This window comes from Leptonychotes weddellii, chromosome 3 (genome assembly GCF_054177405.1).
Source record: "Leptonychotes weddellii isolate Sample4059 chromosome 3, ASM5417740v2, whole genome shotgun sequence".
Lineage (NCBI taxonomy): Eukaryota > Metazoa > Chordata > Mammalia > Carnivora > Phocidae > Leptonychotes > Leptonychotes weddellii.
This window is the reverse complement of record NC_138371.1, coordinates 41,932,407-41,948,620: the sequence shown is the minus strand read 5'-3', so window position 1 is coordinate 41,948,620 and position 16,214 is coordinate 41,932,407. Positions and strand designations below refer to the sequence as shown.

The 16,214-nt window shown below is 39.5% G+C and overlaps 1 protein-coding gene across 9 annotated transcripts in view; it reads left to right on the top strand.

The window, feature by feature from the left end:
* The window catches only part of GULP1 (GULP PTB domain containing engulfment adaptor 1), a 262,267-nt gene that overhangs the window by 7,820 nt on the left and 238,233 nt on the right, over positions 1-16,214 (top strand). For 7 of the 9 annotated variants that reach the window (XM_031036781.2, XM_081814014.1, XM_081814003.1 and 4 more), the window contains exon 2: positions 800-1,262. The gene's annotated coding sequence lies outside the window, so the exon portion shown is untranslated. Of the gene's footprint in view, positions 1-799; positions 1,263-1,306; positions 1,326-16,214 lie in introns of those variants that run through there. The other 2 variants (XM_081814015.1, XM_081814011.1) reach the window with 2 other exon arrangements.

Below are 16,214 nucleotides of genomic sequence, written 5' to 3'. Positions count from 1 at the left end.
AAGATTTTATTTATTTATTTGAGAGAGAGAGAACAAGAGACAGAGAGCAGGAGAGGGAGGAGGGTCAGGGGGAGGAGAAGCGGACTCCCCGCTGAGCAGGGAGCCCGATGCGGGACTCGACCCCGGGACTCCAGGATCATGACCTGAGCCGAAGGCAGACGCTTAACCATCTGAGCCACCCAGGCGCCCCCCTTTAAGAATGATTTATATGAGGATACTCCTCCTCCTCATCCTTCCTCCCACACAAAGGTTTACCAGGGTAAGAATGGTTTGTTGTGTTTTCCCTTAAACCCTACACAGAAGTTCTGAATTCTGATGTGCACACATGAATGAAGCAAGTGAGCATGATCTGGTGGTTGAAGCAGTCTTCTTTCTTTTTCTTTCCTAAGGCATAGTAAAGTGAGGAGATTCAGGCGGAGTTAAAAAATTAGGAAAAATGAAAAATGTCTGTGCGGGTACCGTCGGGACAGCAGCACCAACTGTGCAATGCTTTGCTGATAAATGTTGTAAAGAAAGCACGTTCTACTCGTATTCTTGTGTGTGTGCTTCTTTTGGCACTTTTTTTTCTTATTAAGCCTCAGAGGTGTTTTAAAATTGTGTTAGGAAACACAGAGAGATTAGGGAAGGCAAATAGTCCCCATCTAAGGCTTTAGGGAGGAGGTTCAAAAGGAAACCTGGCGGGGGACGAGGATGGGGGTGGGGGCACTGTGTTTTTGCTTCTATACCGGCCAAATACCGGCTAAGGTAAGGCCTCTCCTTCTACAGTCGGGTTTCTCTCCCATTTCACTCTCTCCCTTAGGTCCCGCCTGCAAACACCAGACAGCCCAGTGGGCCCATAGGAAACGACCATCAGAGTCTGAAGCAAGTCCGAGAGCTCGCACACAGGCGTCCCGTTTGGAAGTGTCCAAGGAGACCGCCAGAAGCGCGCCAGCCGGAGTCTGAGAGTTCCCTTCTGGCCGAGAGGGGGAGCCCGGCGTTTCCAGCCGGGAGCGACCCGGAGTCCCAAGCCTCGAGCCCCAGCCGCCGCCAGTTTTAGCTTCAGCCGGTTAGGAAGAGGAGGGAGGGGGCAGAGAGCGCGAAGAGGGAGGGGACCCGGGCCGAAGGGTCCCGAGTCCAGCACCGTGTTGACGTCGAAAAACTTTCCCTCTCGGCCTCGGAAACGGCGCCCCAGCCGCGTAGGAGCGGAGCCCGCCCGGCTCCGAGGACGCGGCAGCTCTCCACGCCCCTGCCCGAAGCCTGACCCGACTGCATCTGTCCGTAAGGTATAGAGAGACCGCGATTTATCTGGGGGTCTTCCCGGCCTGCAAGCCCAGCCTCCCCGTCAGGTAGCGCACAGTCTCTCTTAAACTGACATCCCGAGAGGAGGTGGGCGGTGGTTAGCGCCCGCCGCGGGTGCCTGGGAAGGAGGGCGCGGGGCTGCGCGTTGCCGCTGCCGCCGGCGGGCAGGTTGCAAAAATTAGGGCAGTGAAAGGCACCGGGAGTCTTCCAGCCTGAAGGGAGGCGAAGACCTGTTGACGACTGCCATGGCAGTGCTTGAGGGATGACGGGGGAGCCTAACGAGGTCGGGGACGCATCGGGCTCGCGGCTCCGGGATCCTCTTCCTAGCCCTTTGTGGTAACTTTGGGCCGGGTGGCCAGGGCCGGTGGGCGGGAGCGGGCGGGAGCTGGTGGGGGGTGGGTGGGGGGGCCGGTGGATCGGCACAGCTGAGGGTGCGCGGACCCGACGGGACGGAGCCGGCGACTCATCGCCGGGTCACAAACGAGGCGACCCAGGAGCGAAACTTCTTACGGCGTTAACCTCCCTTTTGTTGGCTCCAGGAGAGAGTGTGGGCATGGGGGCGGGGAGGCGCGAAGCTCCTAGGCCGGCTCAGGATTCTTTAAAGCCAGCGCTGGGAGGGCCTCGACTTAGGGGCGGCGCCCGCACGGTTAACCTTTGGCTGGGCGGGTCAAGTAGTTCCTTGTGGCCGGCGTTCCGTTAGGAGGGGAGCGCGGCGCGGCGTGGGGAGGAGACCCTGGGCTCTCGATCGCGCTGCCAGGCTCGCTCGCCCGGGTCCACCTCCCCGTGGGCTGGCTCACTACACCGAGCAGAATCCGGCGCGGTCGCATCTTCCCTGTGGCTCCTGGGGCGCCGCGCCGACTTCCCTGTGTGCGGGAGGGAACTCTGGGCAGGCTGGTTTTCTTGGAATGTGTTTACGATGTTGAATGGGACTTGAACAGGAAGCCGGACGCTGCAGTTGGAACTAGCGTGCCGGGATAGAGTAAGGAAGGCGTAGCTGGTGTTGGAGCGTCCGCTTAGCATGTTGGGCAAACCCGTCGTAGGAGCAGGATGTCAGTCAAAGTACCCCTTCGTGGGTCCCAACAGTTTTTCTCAATTGAACTCGCTTTACTTTCACGTGCAATCAGGCATTTTACATGTACGATTTCAGTCTGCAAGTTTGATGAGGTATAATGCATTCCATTAGGAAGTATTTAATTGAGTTCACTTTCGGACCTGCTCTTTAGAAAAGAAATGTTGCATCAACACAAGAATAAAAGTTTCTGGGGAGTGTTCTGGTTACGGTTTCACTTGTTAATTTCTAAGAGTGGTAGGAGACCACAATATTGATGATTTTGTGTCTGTGATACCAAATGGATGATAAAGTGCTAAAGGAGGGCGGTATTGAGAGTGAATGTTAGGGGGTAGGAAAGTCTGAGAGGAATTGGAATATTTTCAGATTTGCAAATCGCCCCCTTTCTCTGCCAGTCTTTTCCTCCTTCCCCCACATAAACAAGTAGCCTTGCTAGAAAACCCACCAATTGGGGGAGTGCAGTCGCTGGCGACTCCAAGCCTTGCTGGAAACAGCAGACAGGCGAAGGTACTGGCCCGTTGCATAATTAAAAGGTCTCCTTGAGCTGTCCAGGAGTGTTTTCCAAGTTTTTACGACTGACAAGGAAAGAAGAGAGGAACCTGGCGGGCAGCCAAACCAGACTGGGCTCAGTAGCCAGGCATGAAAGAGACTGGGGAACTTGCAGGGGATAATTGGAAAGGAGCTGTTGGGTACTTGGGTTTAAACAAGGGGTTTCTTTTGCAATGAGAATTTTTAGGTGACTAAGATCAGTCTTCTTGGCAAAAAAATTAAACTAAGCAGAGAGCGCAGTCGGATGTGACAAAGAGTGAAAGAAGTGCTCTAGAAGGGAAGTCTGACCCTCAGTCAGTGTTGCAGTGGAATTGCTGGGGGCCTGATGCTGCTTGTGCTGATCATACTTGTTCATGTTCACATTTTGTTGCCATTTGTCTTCTCAACTTGGACTAGGATTGCTGCAGCTTCAATCCCTTGACCTTGGCCTTTGTTGTTTTCATAGCCAGTAAGAATCGAAGGCTTGGGCCTTGAGCAGATGGTTTGCCACCTAAATTGAATAATTCAGTTAGGTATTCTCAAATGGCACAGATTTGGGTCATGGAGTTAAAGTGGAAAACGTGTTTAGCATGTCTTCCTTGTGTTTGTCAAAAGTGACCCCCATAAGTGGATCTTGCCCTTTCTCTTGAAGGCGTAGAAGTTGGGGTGATCTCACAATTTCACACAGTATTCGCCCAATTCTTAAGGCCCTGCTGCTCCCAAGTTCCAGATTAGCCAGGAACTCAGAGCCTTATCTGCAATTCAGACCCTTCTTTTATGTGTTAAATTTGTGTCCCCATCCTTCCTTCCTTCATTCCCTTCTTTCTTTCCTTCCTTCCTTTTCAGGGAGGTTGGTTTACTGTTGTGAGTTTGGGGGTTGAATGGTACAAAACGCTAATATGGATTGTATTTCCACTGAATTGGTGAGTTTGAGATTGTGACTATCAGTCTACCCTCTGAGACTGACTTTATGAATCACTCTTGGCAAAGTGTTTTCCCTATGATTTCAGTTTTTCCACTTGCAAAGTAAAGAAACTTTACATAATTACAGGTTTACTGTGAGCATTAAAGAGATGAAATTATGTTAATAGGTTTTTAGAAATATAAAGGTCATAGAGTTTCTTACTCAGTTGACTCAATTGAGATTATAGGGGTAAAAGAATAATATTTATATCTAGTATACACATATTATAGTGACATATCTGTATTTAAATAAAACAATTACTAAATCATAGCTTTAGTTTAATAAAATTTTATTTATTTATTTATTTTAAAGGTTTTACTTATTTGTCAGAGAGAGAGAGAGAGAGCACAAGCAGAGGGAGTGGGAGAGGGAGAAGCAGGCTCCCCGCAGAGCAGGGAGCCCTATGCGGGACTCGATCCCAGGACCCTGGGATCATGACCTGAGCCAAAGGCAGACGCTTAACGACTGAGCCACCCAGGCGTCCCTAATCAAATTTTAATATTGGAGAATATTGGGTGAAATTTTGTTATGGTTAAAGCTGAGTCATTCTCAGAAAAATACAATCAGCAAATTATTTTTCTTTTGGTTTATATTTATAGTCAGGACCAGTTAGTTTTTAGGTCCAGCTCAATTTTGCCTTTATGAGAAGTTACCAGATATGTTTGCAAAATTTGGCTCCCTTCTTGGAAATAACACTTGAGGGACTAAAATTACAATTATGGTGTACATCTTTTCCCAAAGGCCACAACAGTTTCCTTTTAAGAGTTTAGAGAGTAGCTTTAGGAGCCTTTCATTAATTGATTCAACAAATATTTGTTGCATATTTTTTATGTGCAAGGAAATAGCAAGCTTGGATTCATATCCTAGCTCTGAACTTCTTAATTTTGTTTGTGCTATTTTACTTTGACCAACATTTTACCAACATATAATTTATTGTCCATTTGCTATCTATAACGTATGAACTTGTTACACACATGATAATTGTGAATATTTCACTTTTAGTTTGACATGCCAATTAGCAAAATAAACTACCTATTATAGATTAATGTACTGTATTGTATGCATGGATGTTTATTTTTCAGGTGAAAAGGTCAACGTATTAGAGAAAGAAAGTAGTAAGTATGGATAAATTGTTTAAATAATAAAATCTTTGGTGAAATACTTCATTGTAACATTTTTATTTAAAAAACTTTTTTTTGTCTTTTAGAGACCTTTTTAAATTTTTTTAAGGTTTTATTTATTTATTTAGCAGAGAGAGACACAGCGAGAGAGGGAACACAAGCAGGGGGAGTGGGAGAGGGAGGAGCAGGCTTCCTGTGGAGCAGGGAGCCCGATACGGGGCTCGATCCCAGGACCCTGGGATCATGACCTGAGCCGAAGGCAGATGCTTAACGACTGAGCCACCCAGGCGCCCCTAAAGATCTTATTTATTTATTTTATTTGAGAGAGAGAGAGCATGTGCAGGTGTGCATACATTGGGGGGAGGGGCAGAGGGAGAGGGAGAGAGAGAATCTTAAGCAGACTCCACCCTGAACATGGAGCTCCATCTCACAACCCTGAAATCATAACCTGAGCCAAAACCAGGAGTCTGAGGCTGAGTCACCCAGGCGCCCCGTTAGACTATCTTATTAATAGTGAATGTCTAAAAAGTAGGAGTATAAGGGTGATAATAGTTGAATTTATGGTTATAGTAACAAAATAGGCACTCTTTTTGAATAATCAAAGGACACGTGAAGGCTCAAGGATATATTAGGGTAGTAATTTTAATGTAAAATATCCAGTTTTGCTTTTGAATTTAAAAATCTGGAAAATCTTTAATCTCCATTGATGAATATTAGATAATTTTTATTTAAATTTCACTTAGCAGAGCATTTTGTTAGTGATTCATCCTATAAAATCGCAGTTTGTTCTCTAAAACCTCTAAAAGACAAAAAAAAAGTTATTTGGATATAATAATAAAATCAAAAGTAGTTACTACAGGAGTCAACCATATGGTTACGTGAGCCCTTGTCCCTAAACGTATCAGCCCTTGTTACATAGGCTGCTAGCTCTAATGGTGCTTGCCTTAACACATTTAGAGATCAGGAAACTTCAGCTTGTTCCTATGGCAGCTTAAATATGTTCAGTTTAGAAGAGGGAAAATGGTGTAAATTTTGAGCAGAGAAATCTCTTTGCTTTCAAGCAGTGGAGATATGAATTGAAATCAGGCCTTTATTTTAAAGATAATGGCTAACAGTCATTGTTCCAGTCATTGTTTTAGGCTTAGAAGGTGCTTAAAACTGTTTTTAGGCTCTGTTATTTGCTAGTTTTGTATTTGTTTTATACCACGAAAATGTTTTCAGCCACTCTAGTGATACTTACAGTTCATGAATATTTTCACCAGAAGACAGTTAATTGACACAGGTATAAATGCCAATTTTCTGCTTTCATTGAAATGGTATAGTTACGGTAAATTTGGAATCCATTTCACCTTTCGATATTGTGTACTTAAGGATAGTGTTGGAAAGGCAGGTCACATAGTGTGAATGAATTAATTTATGTAACAATTGTGATTCAAAGATTTAATACGATTTTTTAAAAAAGTTTTGAATAACACTATATTTTCTAGGGTACACCTCAGAGAGCATACTCTAGATACTAATAGCTCCTTTTATTTCATGTTTGTTTTTTGCTATTAACATTATATAAATATATCTACATATTGTTTTCATCATATACCTTCTGAAGAGGAAGTTCAGAATATGTCCTGGAAATTTCCAAGACTTAGGTGACTAATGACTCTCTCTGTGTATATATAGATTTATCTCCATACAGTATTTATATCTCTATAAAGTATTTATACAGACATATAATTATGACATGTATATGTTCTTTGATGTTTCTCTGTTTGTTCTAGGTATATTTTTATAGGGAAAAGTAACTTCAATTAACTGATATTTCTTTTAGGATTATCAGATGCTACAGTTGACTTGTTCCCTGAAACTTCAACCACAAGTCCTCTAAGAATTTCAGGGACCTTAATAAACTGTACCAGTGCTACCAACAAAGAGCAGATTGAGTGATTGGGTGCAGTCTTTAGTCCACTCTCTGTAGAAATGATGATAGTTATTTAAATGGCTGAAACCAGCTTGTTGAGAGGTTTGGGAGAAGAGACGACAGAGCATAAATAACCTAACTGAATCATTAAGGATTTGGCTGTATAACATTGTCACATGGTTATATAATATTTCATGAAATGATAACTAAGCTCTCTTTCTCAGTTTGTAAATGAGGTAATATTGATCTTACACAGCTCTTTAGCTAAAAAGCAAACAGAACCATCTCTGCTGTGGTAGCAAATCTCCAAATTTGAAGTAATTAAAATTTAATATAAGAGAATGAACTTGATTTTAGCCTCTCGATTTCTATCATGGCTGTTTACAACCATTAAGAGAGCCCTGTATTTTAAAGTAAAATTTTAACAGAAATAGGTTAATTTACCCTGATTTCCACTTGCGTGAGTTAAAACATGGTGTGGTAAGTACTGAAAAGAGTTTTATTTAACAAGAGTACTTTGTAACGTATTTTTAAAGGTCAGCGTGAATGTTACTCTCTGTAATCTATTTAATTTTTGTTTGTCTTTTTGCAACTCCCTAGTAAATACTCCCTAGTAAATTTGGTTGATGGTGGAACTCTCCTAATACCTCCTTGAGGATGTGCACTATTATAACCGTAAACATGTCCTCCAACATAAATACTGATGATCATTGCTGGTCGCAAAAATACAAAATTTGGCTTATTGTAAAGAACAGTTGTATAACTGAATTTCTAAGTGATTTAACTCTATGCTGCATTTAGTAATTGATTATAATTACTCAGAGGACACTGCTTTTGAAGTGAAGTCTAGCAAACACAGTTTGAGAGAATTAAGTAGTCATTTGAGTAAATGAGTTGTATTTGAAATTATATAATGACATCTGAAATGGTAAAAGTCTATTTCAAATCTGCAAAGTAGCATTTCTTTATAAGAGTAGATATTGTTTTGAAATTTTGTGAATTGCTATTTCTGTTTTAATGCATCATTGTGCCTCATGTATAGGAAGAAAGGCTTTTAAAATTCTTGGTGGCAACCTGGTAAGAACTATCATATTGCCAATATTGTTTTTAATCCTTTTTGAAGGAAGAACCACCACTAAGTTTATAATATCTGAATTGTCGTAAGCATCACTGCTTAGATTAAGTGGACTAGGAAATTTATGATCAACTTGGAAAAAGGAAATTTCCTAGAGGGGTGCAGAGAAAGCTTTAAAGAACAGTTTTGTGACTTGATATAATAAATGTTTCTTTGGGACTTCCTTATTCAATGAGATACTGATTTTCTTTTAAGTTGTCATAAAAATTTGCAACATTTTTACCCCCCTCTTCTCATTCTGGAGAATGTAACTCTTTAAATTATGAGTTGACAGATAAAGGGATTCTGATATGATCCATTTGAATTTCTTTTTAAGATTTTATTTATTTATTTGAGAGAGAGAGAGAAAATGAGAGTGGGAAGGAGCAGAGGGAGAGGGAGAAGCAGGCTCCCTGCTAAGCAGGGAGCCTGATGTGGGACTTTATCCCAGGACTCTGAGATCATGACCTGAGCCAAAGACAGACCTTAACTGACTGAGTCACCTGGGCGCCCCAATCCAGTTGAATTTAATAAATATTTATTGAACACCACTTTTAAAAATTTTTTGTAGTTCTCTCCTAATTTTTAGTAGTGACACTGATGTATCTCAAACTAACTTAAATAGACTTATAGAGAACTTTTTATTTCCCTGAATTCTGTGCTACAGTGGAGAGGATATTGAAGGAGTAGGAGGTGGAGTTCATCAGCATTAGGCGCAGCAGTATCTGGAAACAAAGTGTGGAGATGATTGTTGGGCAAAGGATGAAGATGAGTTGCCAGGCAAAGAAGGGGAGGGGCAGGCCATTCAAGACAGACCAAGTGGCAAAGGCAGGAGATATAGGACCATGTAAATGGTTTAATAGAGCAATTTGTGGATTTTGGAACTGTAGAGATGTTTTTCCTTTCTGTCTTCATGTTGATGACCTTAATCATTAGTAATTACATATGGAAGTTTAAGAACTTTAACTGGATGAATTATCTTAAAAGTGCTATCTTATTTTTATTTCTTTACCCATCTCTCTAGATCTAACTAACGTGTAATTGGAGTCATAAGGAGCTGAGTATGCTCTCCATTTCACGCTCTAGGGTGTCCATGAACTTGGATAGGAAACAACATCATTACTCTCATGAACACCTAACACACACACACATGCACACGTGCACACACACACATCTTATAGTGTAGCTTTCTAGAAGTTGCAGCTATTTATTATCGTGTCTAATTGCTTTGGCTGCACATATTTTGAAATATTTTTATGTTTATGGCTAGTTTGAAATTGGAGTAATAATCACATCTGCTTCTAGGGATTTTTTTTTTCATATGTGGGTATATCTATAGGCATGTAGCCATGTCTTAAATTGTTTTAATATATTTTAATAACTGTATTTTAAGTCTGTTTCTTTTACATAATTTATATTTTACTTCATGCATTTAAAAGCACTTTTTGAGAAGGGGTTCATAGACTTCACTAGACTGGCAAATGGATTTATGGCACAAAATAGATTAAGCACCCCTGGACATCTATACTGATTTTTTCAGAGGTACCAGTTGGTTTTGCTGTCATTTAATGAGGTTAAGAGAAATTAAAGTTATTTAACTCAGTTTTATGTGTTAGTTTTATAGAGATATTCTAAATATTTTTGAAAGTAAATTTCTAATAAACAATGCTTATTTTCTAGATTATTTGCTTTATTCACGAAGCATGTGTGCACTTTTTGGTTATCTTGCCTAGTGACAGTTCAACGAAGAAGGATTTATATTTCATTTCAGAACATCTAAATTTAAAAAACAGATTTATCTTTTTCACTTTATAGCATTAACTATATTTGGAACGGTTATGATTTAGCTGGGAATTTTGCCTTGTGGTGCTGGTTTATTTTTCATATATGAATGTTTTGTCTCCTCCACTACACTTTAAGTTCCAGGAGAGAATAGGTATGTTTTATAAGAGAGAATAGATATATGGAGTGCATGGGTGGCTCAGTCAGTTAAGTGGCTGCCTTAGGCTCAGGTCATGATCCTGGGGTCCTGAGATCTAGCCCAGTGTCAGGCTCCCTGCCCAGCAGAGAGTCTGCTTCTTCCTTCCCCTCTGCCATTCCCCCTGCTTGTGCTTTCTGGGTCTTTGTATTTCTCTGTCAAATAAATAAATAAAATCTTAAAAAAAGAGAGAGAGAGAATAGATATGTTAAATAGTTCTTTGTATCTTCTAGTTGGTAACAACTATGCCAGTATTAGCAGTTTCCTGTGAATACTAAGGAAAAAATTAATAATTTATGTATATATGGAAGTGATTTTTTTTCCTACGTATCACTGAGTTACTTAACATTATATATTTGGTTATATGATGTGTATTATTCTTGACCACTTTTGGTGAAAAATTTAAATGTACGCCAGTAATTTTTGGAAAATAAGAATGTAGAATACATAAAAGTATAGCAAACTCCTGTGTTATGAAGGGGAACTATAATTGAAGCATATATGATATAATTTATTATACTATATTTCCTTTCTTCTTCTTGCTTGGCTTGACGTTTCTCTGAGATACCTCCATTTATAAAATTAGTTCTTGTATTGATACTTATTTGGAACTGATGACTCAATTTTTTAAAAATAAATGACAAAAGCAGTCTCTTTAAACTTATTAATTTGAGATAATTACTATATAGAGCTTCATATTCATAAGTCAGTTCAATTTTAGTAGGTGTGGATCACCTTAAAATTTCAAGGGGTGGGTGCAATGTAATTGTTTTGTATTTGAAAACTGACAGTAACTTCAAGATCACAGTGAGAGTTGATGGTCTTTCAGTCTATTCCTTGTTTTTGGCTCCATTTTGTGTCTTCTCTAATAGTAAGCATGAAGTTATCATTGTCACTTCTTTACGTCACTCCCGTGTTGGGATCTTCAGCTTCTGTTGGAATGACACTGATTAGTTTAAGCCACGTGTGATCCTTTACCTGAAGTTAATTCTCCTTTCCATTTCCTTCACATTGATTCATGAGCATATTTTCACTTCTGAGGGTCCTGTCCCCTTCCTTGTTGTGGCAGACACTATTGACTGGTCACTCAAATAATTTACTTATTCCGTTTTGTTCATAGAACTCTGGTATTAATTCAGATGTCCACTCTATCCCACATGACTCCAGGGAAGACAGTTCATTCCTAAAAATGTGAAATTTCAATTAGCCTAAGTTAATCATGGTGCTTCTGTTCCCTTTGTTTGTGATTCGTTATTGAGGGGACCTTTTTTCCTTATCCCAGTCATCCTCAATTACATGAAATAACAGGACTAAAGAGAAGTGCCTTTACACTTAGCAAGGGGAAATTGGATGACAAGGCATGTGCCAGCTCTTGATATTGGTTCTTTCTGGAATAGATGTTTGAAATTACCACAGGGGGTCATCCTTTGTGCACTATGCAGTCTAGCTTGAGGGCAAAACAAATGCATTAATGATAGCAGGAAAAAAATGTAAAGAATGTGAGTGTTTGGTGGCATTGTTGGGTCCATAAATCAACCTACCCTATTTCTGGATTTACTATTGTGTGAAATAATGAAGTTCTTAATTTTTCAAATGAATTTGAACTAGAATTTTCAGTTACTTAAAAGAGAAAGTATCTTAATTAGAACAGTTATTAAGTGGTATCTTAATTTGAAATAAACATTTTAGAAGTAATAATTTAGGTTGTTAAAGAATGTGTAGACCACTTGAATTTTGTAAACATTGGATATGATTATTGCTATTACTCTATAAAAATGTTTTATTACTTAAATCACCAAATGTTGTCTTTAATATAGTTAATAGATTAATCATCTTAAGTAAATTTATTCCGAGATGAGAAAATTCTACATATATCTCAGAAATACATTATTCAACAAAATAAATTTGAAATAGAAACTTGCAATCCAGTCATTTCATAACATTACACCACTTGAATTATTTGATTGTTTGGTGCCTTTAGTGTATTGGAAACATTAAATGTACATTAAGAATTATTGAAGGAATCTCAGCGCCTCATCTGAATAATTTAAAGCTTGGAGTCATGTTAAAACTAACTAAATATAAAAAAAAAATAAAGCTGATAGGAGTAAAATTACAGAAAATTGTGAAGTGCAGATCCATTCACAGAGGTACAAAAAAATGCAGACATGTAATAAACTTTTAAGTAGGAACTAGTATTATAAAACTCTAGTTCACTGACACCATTAGCAATTTAATTATTTTCTGCCACCATGTTCTTGAGTTAGTTTTTTTGACGATTTAACATTATGCATATTGGTTTTTGTAATGTGCTGTATCAAGGTATGGAGATATATCTGAGTCTTTGCCCTTTTGCTTTAAAGATGGTAGGAAATACCCAAAGCTGAGAATTGACAAAACCATAGTGTAATAAATTTTAGAGTACTAGTGCTCCCCTTAGCGAAAATGATTGTTAACCAACCAGTGGTTTAAGCAGGAGCTGGAGGCAAGCAAAACCAGGAATAATCTTAACAGTGTCAGAGAATAAGCAAGTGTCACAATGGGCAGTTTAGTTGGGGTGAGGGGGTGTGAGAAACAGAAAGCTAAAGGCTGTGCAGACAGTGCAGGTGAAGAAGAGCGGTTGGTGAAACTGCAGGTGGAAATGTTTCATTTGTTGAAAGCCTGGGGTAAAGCAGAGTGGCAGTTGGGTCATTGGTTCAAGAAAGAACAGGCTATTGTATTAGAACCCTCTCAATGTGACTGTTGAAATCATGAAGCATTGGGTTGGAGAGAAACAGCCAGCCAGTAACTTGAATACCAAAGGAAAATAAAAGAGACCTCAGAAGAGTAGTTACTGATGGAGATGTCTAAAGTAACAAGACCTACATTACTGTGATTGAGACATGTATATTAGTTTTTTGCATAAAAATGCAGTAAACATGCTTGAGATGCTTCCTGTATGAGATCATGACCTTCATTCAAAGGTAGGCCAGAGAGACCAGATCCTGCAAAGTGCTGCAATTCTCAGAGGATTATTGTTCTTATAGAAGCTGTTGTTCAGGGCTTGTCCCGGGGGCATCCCTTTGCCCTTAGGGAATAGGAGTGCCCTCTGGCCTTTTCCTGGCTTAAAAGGGAACCACATTCTTGTCTCTTTGAATGTGAATAAATTATTCTTGGTATGGCAATGAATATAAAGGGACTCTGCTTATTTACTTGGGGAATTTTGGTAGAAAATATAACTTGGTTTACAGCAGATATAAAATGAGGAAGAGGATAAGTATCCAGATAATTCAGATTCCAACTTCCATTTGTAAAATAATCAGATAAGTGAAAATAGTTTTCCACCCCTTAAATTGTCTCTGTCTAGTAGGATCTTTGTGGAACCTGCATTCTTTTCTTAACCTATTAATTATACCTATGAGGCCACACCAAAAGTGATTTTTTTTTTTGAATAAGAGAGAAATGATAAGAATATGACAGGGCTCGGGGTATGCTACCTCAAAATATGGCACCTTGACATTGAATAGTTGAAGCCGAAGGAATTTGAGAAGTGGCATGTGAAGGACTTTCTGACCTTCCTCTGAAGCAGGTTTCTCTGTATTCTAGGAGGAAAGAATATCCTTATTTCTGAAAGCAAAGGGACACTGGGAGGAATCTGAATGATCTTGCTAAGTTTCCCCCAGTTTACTATATATATACTTAGCTCATAATCTTTCTTCTATCATCTTTCCAAGACTGTAACTCTTCTAGCATAAAAACAGTCAGGTTTAACCATTTCTTCAGGTCTTCATCTTCTTAAGAAGGCCCCATGTCATGCAAAACTTACATTAAATAGATTATATGTTTTTCTTTTATAAATCTTTCTTTTGTCACAGAGAGTTCCAGTCAAGAGCTTAGAAAGGTAAAGGAAAAAGATATTTCTCCTTCTCTACAAATAGCATTTATAGAGTGCTATGTCCTAAGCATTATGCTGTGTTTTTTATAATTTATAAGTGATTATGAAACTTGTCTGAGGTTCCACAGCTGGCACACGTGGACCAGGGAACATAGTTGAATGGGAAGTAATGTATCTGAATTACCATACTAGCTGAGGGAGTGTGCAGTTTACGAGCAAGGCATCCTGGAGGATTAGGCCAGCCTTGGAAGTTCTCTTCCCTAGTGTGAGTATGAGGCCTTCAAGTACCCTGACCACCTAGACATCTGGCTGAGGCTTGATTCCCCCCATTTTTTCTGGCTTGATGAGCTGCTCCTCTCCCACTCTCACACAGGGTAACTTGGAACTCCTGTGTGACAGGCTATTTGTTCATTTTATCCTACTTGGTAGATAAAACATAAAAATTAACCCATTGACTAAATTGTGTCTGCGTATTGCTTTGGCTTTTGCTCGATTTGATTTGTCTGGAGGGTTAACCTATTGAGTGAGAAAATCTGACATTTTCTTAATCCCATTTTCCCCCGGTTTTGTCAAAATGATAAGGTTTGAGTAAATAAAGCCTAAGATGTAAAATCATTAATATTAATAGTTTCTAATAGCACGACAAATACTTTTCACTTAGGTATTTGACAACATTTTCCTTCACTGAGAGGAGGGACTAGATAACCTCAAAGAACATTTCAGCCCTTAAGGTAGTCTTAAGTTTTATTTTTAAATAGTCAAAAAAAATTTTTTTTTTAAAGATTTATTTTTTTTTAGAGATAGCATGCCCACGAGCAGGGGGAGGGGCAGAGGGAGAGAGAGAGAATCTTAGGCAGACTCCCCACTGAGCGAGGAGCCCGATTCGGGGCTCCATCCCAGGACCCTATCCCAGGACCCTAAGATCATGAGCTTAGCCGAAACCAAGAGTCGGACGCTTAACCGACTTAGCCACCCAGGCGCCTCCCCCCCAATTTCTTAATCAAAATATCATATTCAGAGTTTTCCTATTTTAGTATTTGATTGACTGATTTATTTTTTTGTCTTTTTTTTGACATAAACTGTTAGACCTTTGACCTGTTGTGGTATTTTATAGCTTGGGTATTATTAGAAGGTTCTCTGGAATGCTTGGAGTTACACACAGGAACTTTGACATATACATGTTAGGGGGAACACATCTCTGTAGGAAGCAGTGAGAGTGGAGAGAGTGTAGGAAATCTTAGACAAGGAGTGAGTATATAGTTTAGCCACAAAACTAGAAGCCTTGAAATAGAACTAGAGAATAAAGTGGAAGGAAAAGAAGGACTAGAATGGCTAAGAGATAAAGCCAGGGAGGCAGAGATTAGATCTTGTGGAGCTTTCTAATCCAAACTTTGTGCTTCATTCAAAGAACAATTAAAAGTCCTGAAAGATTATAACAGTATGGTGACAAGATGTCATCTTCATTTTATATTTGAATAGATGCTCTGCCAATAAGCCTAGGCAAGAGAAGATGGTAGATGGTGATGAGAAATGAGTTTATAAGAGTTATTTAAGAGAAAAGAATCTGTACATTATGATGATTTGTTAATGATTATGGGAGGTAGGCAAGTGGATGGTGTAAATGTTGATTCTGTAGGGGAGTAAAATAATTTTATTTCCACCTTTTTAGGTTCTTGGATGAGACAGATTAACGAGAAAAAAAACAGATTAACAAGAGAAAAGCAAAAGTTTAATAACATGTATACCTCCTGTATACATGGGAGATACCTAGAAAAACTGAGCAACTCCCCAAAATGGCCCAAGGTGTCACCCTAAATACCATCTCCATATAAAGACAAGAAGGTGTTGGGAGGGGAGGGATCCAGTTACAGGAGGTTTCCAGGAAAAGCAGAGTAAACAAGGGTATGGCTGTTACACAGATTTAAGTCAATGTCTTCTCCACTGATAAGAGTTTCTAGAGATTTGATCATCGTTCTCTTCCTGTTGTGAGAAGGAGACACCTTTTTACTAATGGAGAATGTCCTTATAAATGTCAATGTCCCTTACAAAAGAGTAACTTCTACTTGGTTTTCAGAGCTTTCCCACATCTGCTGTTTCTTAAAAATAGCCAACTCAAGATAATCCTTATGCCAAAGGCATATTTTGGGGTGGCAAATTCTGCTCCCTTTCAATTCTAAGATTTCTAGTTTTGGCAACCTGGGTGTTTAACTTCTTCAACAGAATAAATATAGGTAGAAATAAAATTATTGAAGGAAAATAATGATTTTCTATTTTGGACACATTTTGATGTGTCTGAATCATCTTGTTACAGATGTCCAGTAGTCATACAGTCATACACAAGCACACACACACACACACATCTGTAGCCAAGAA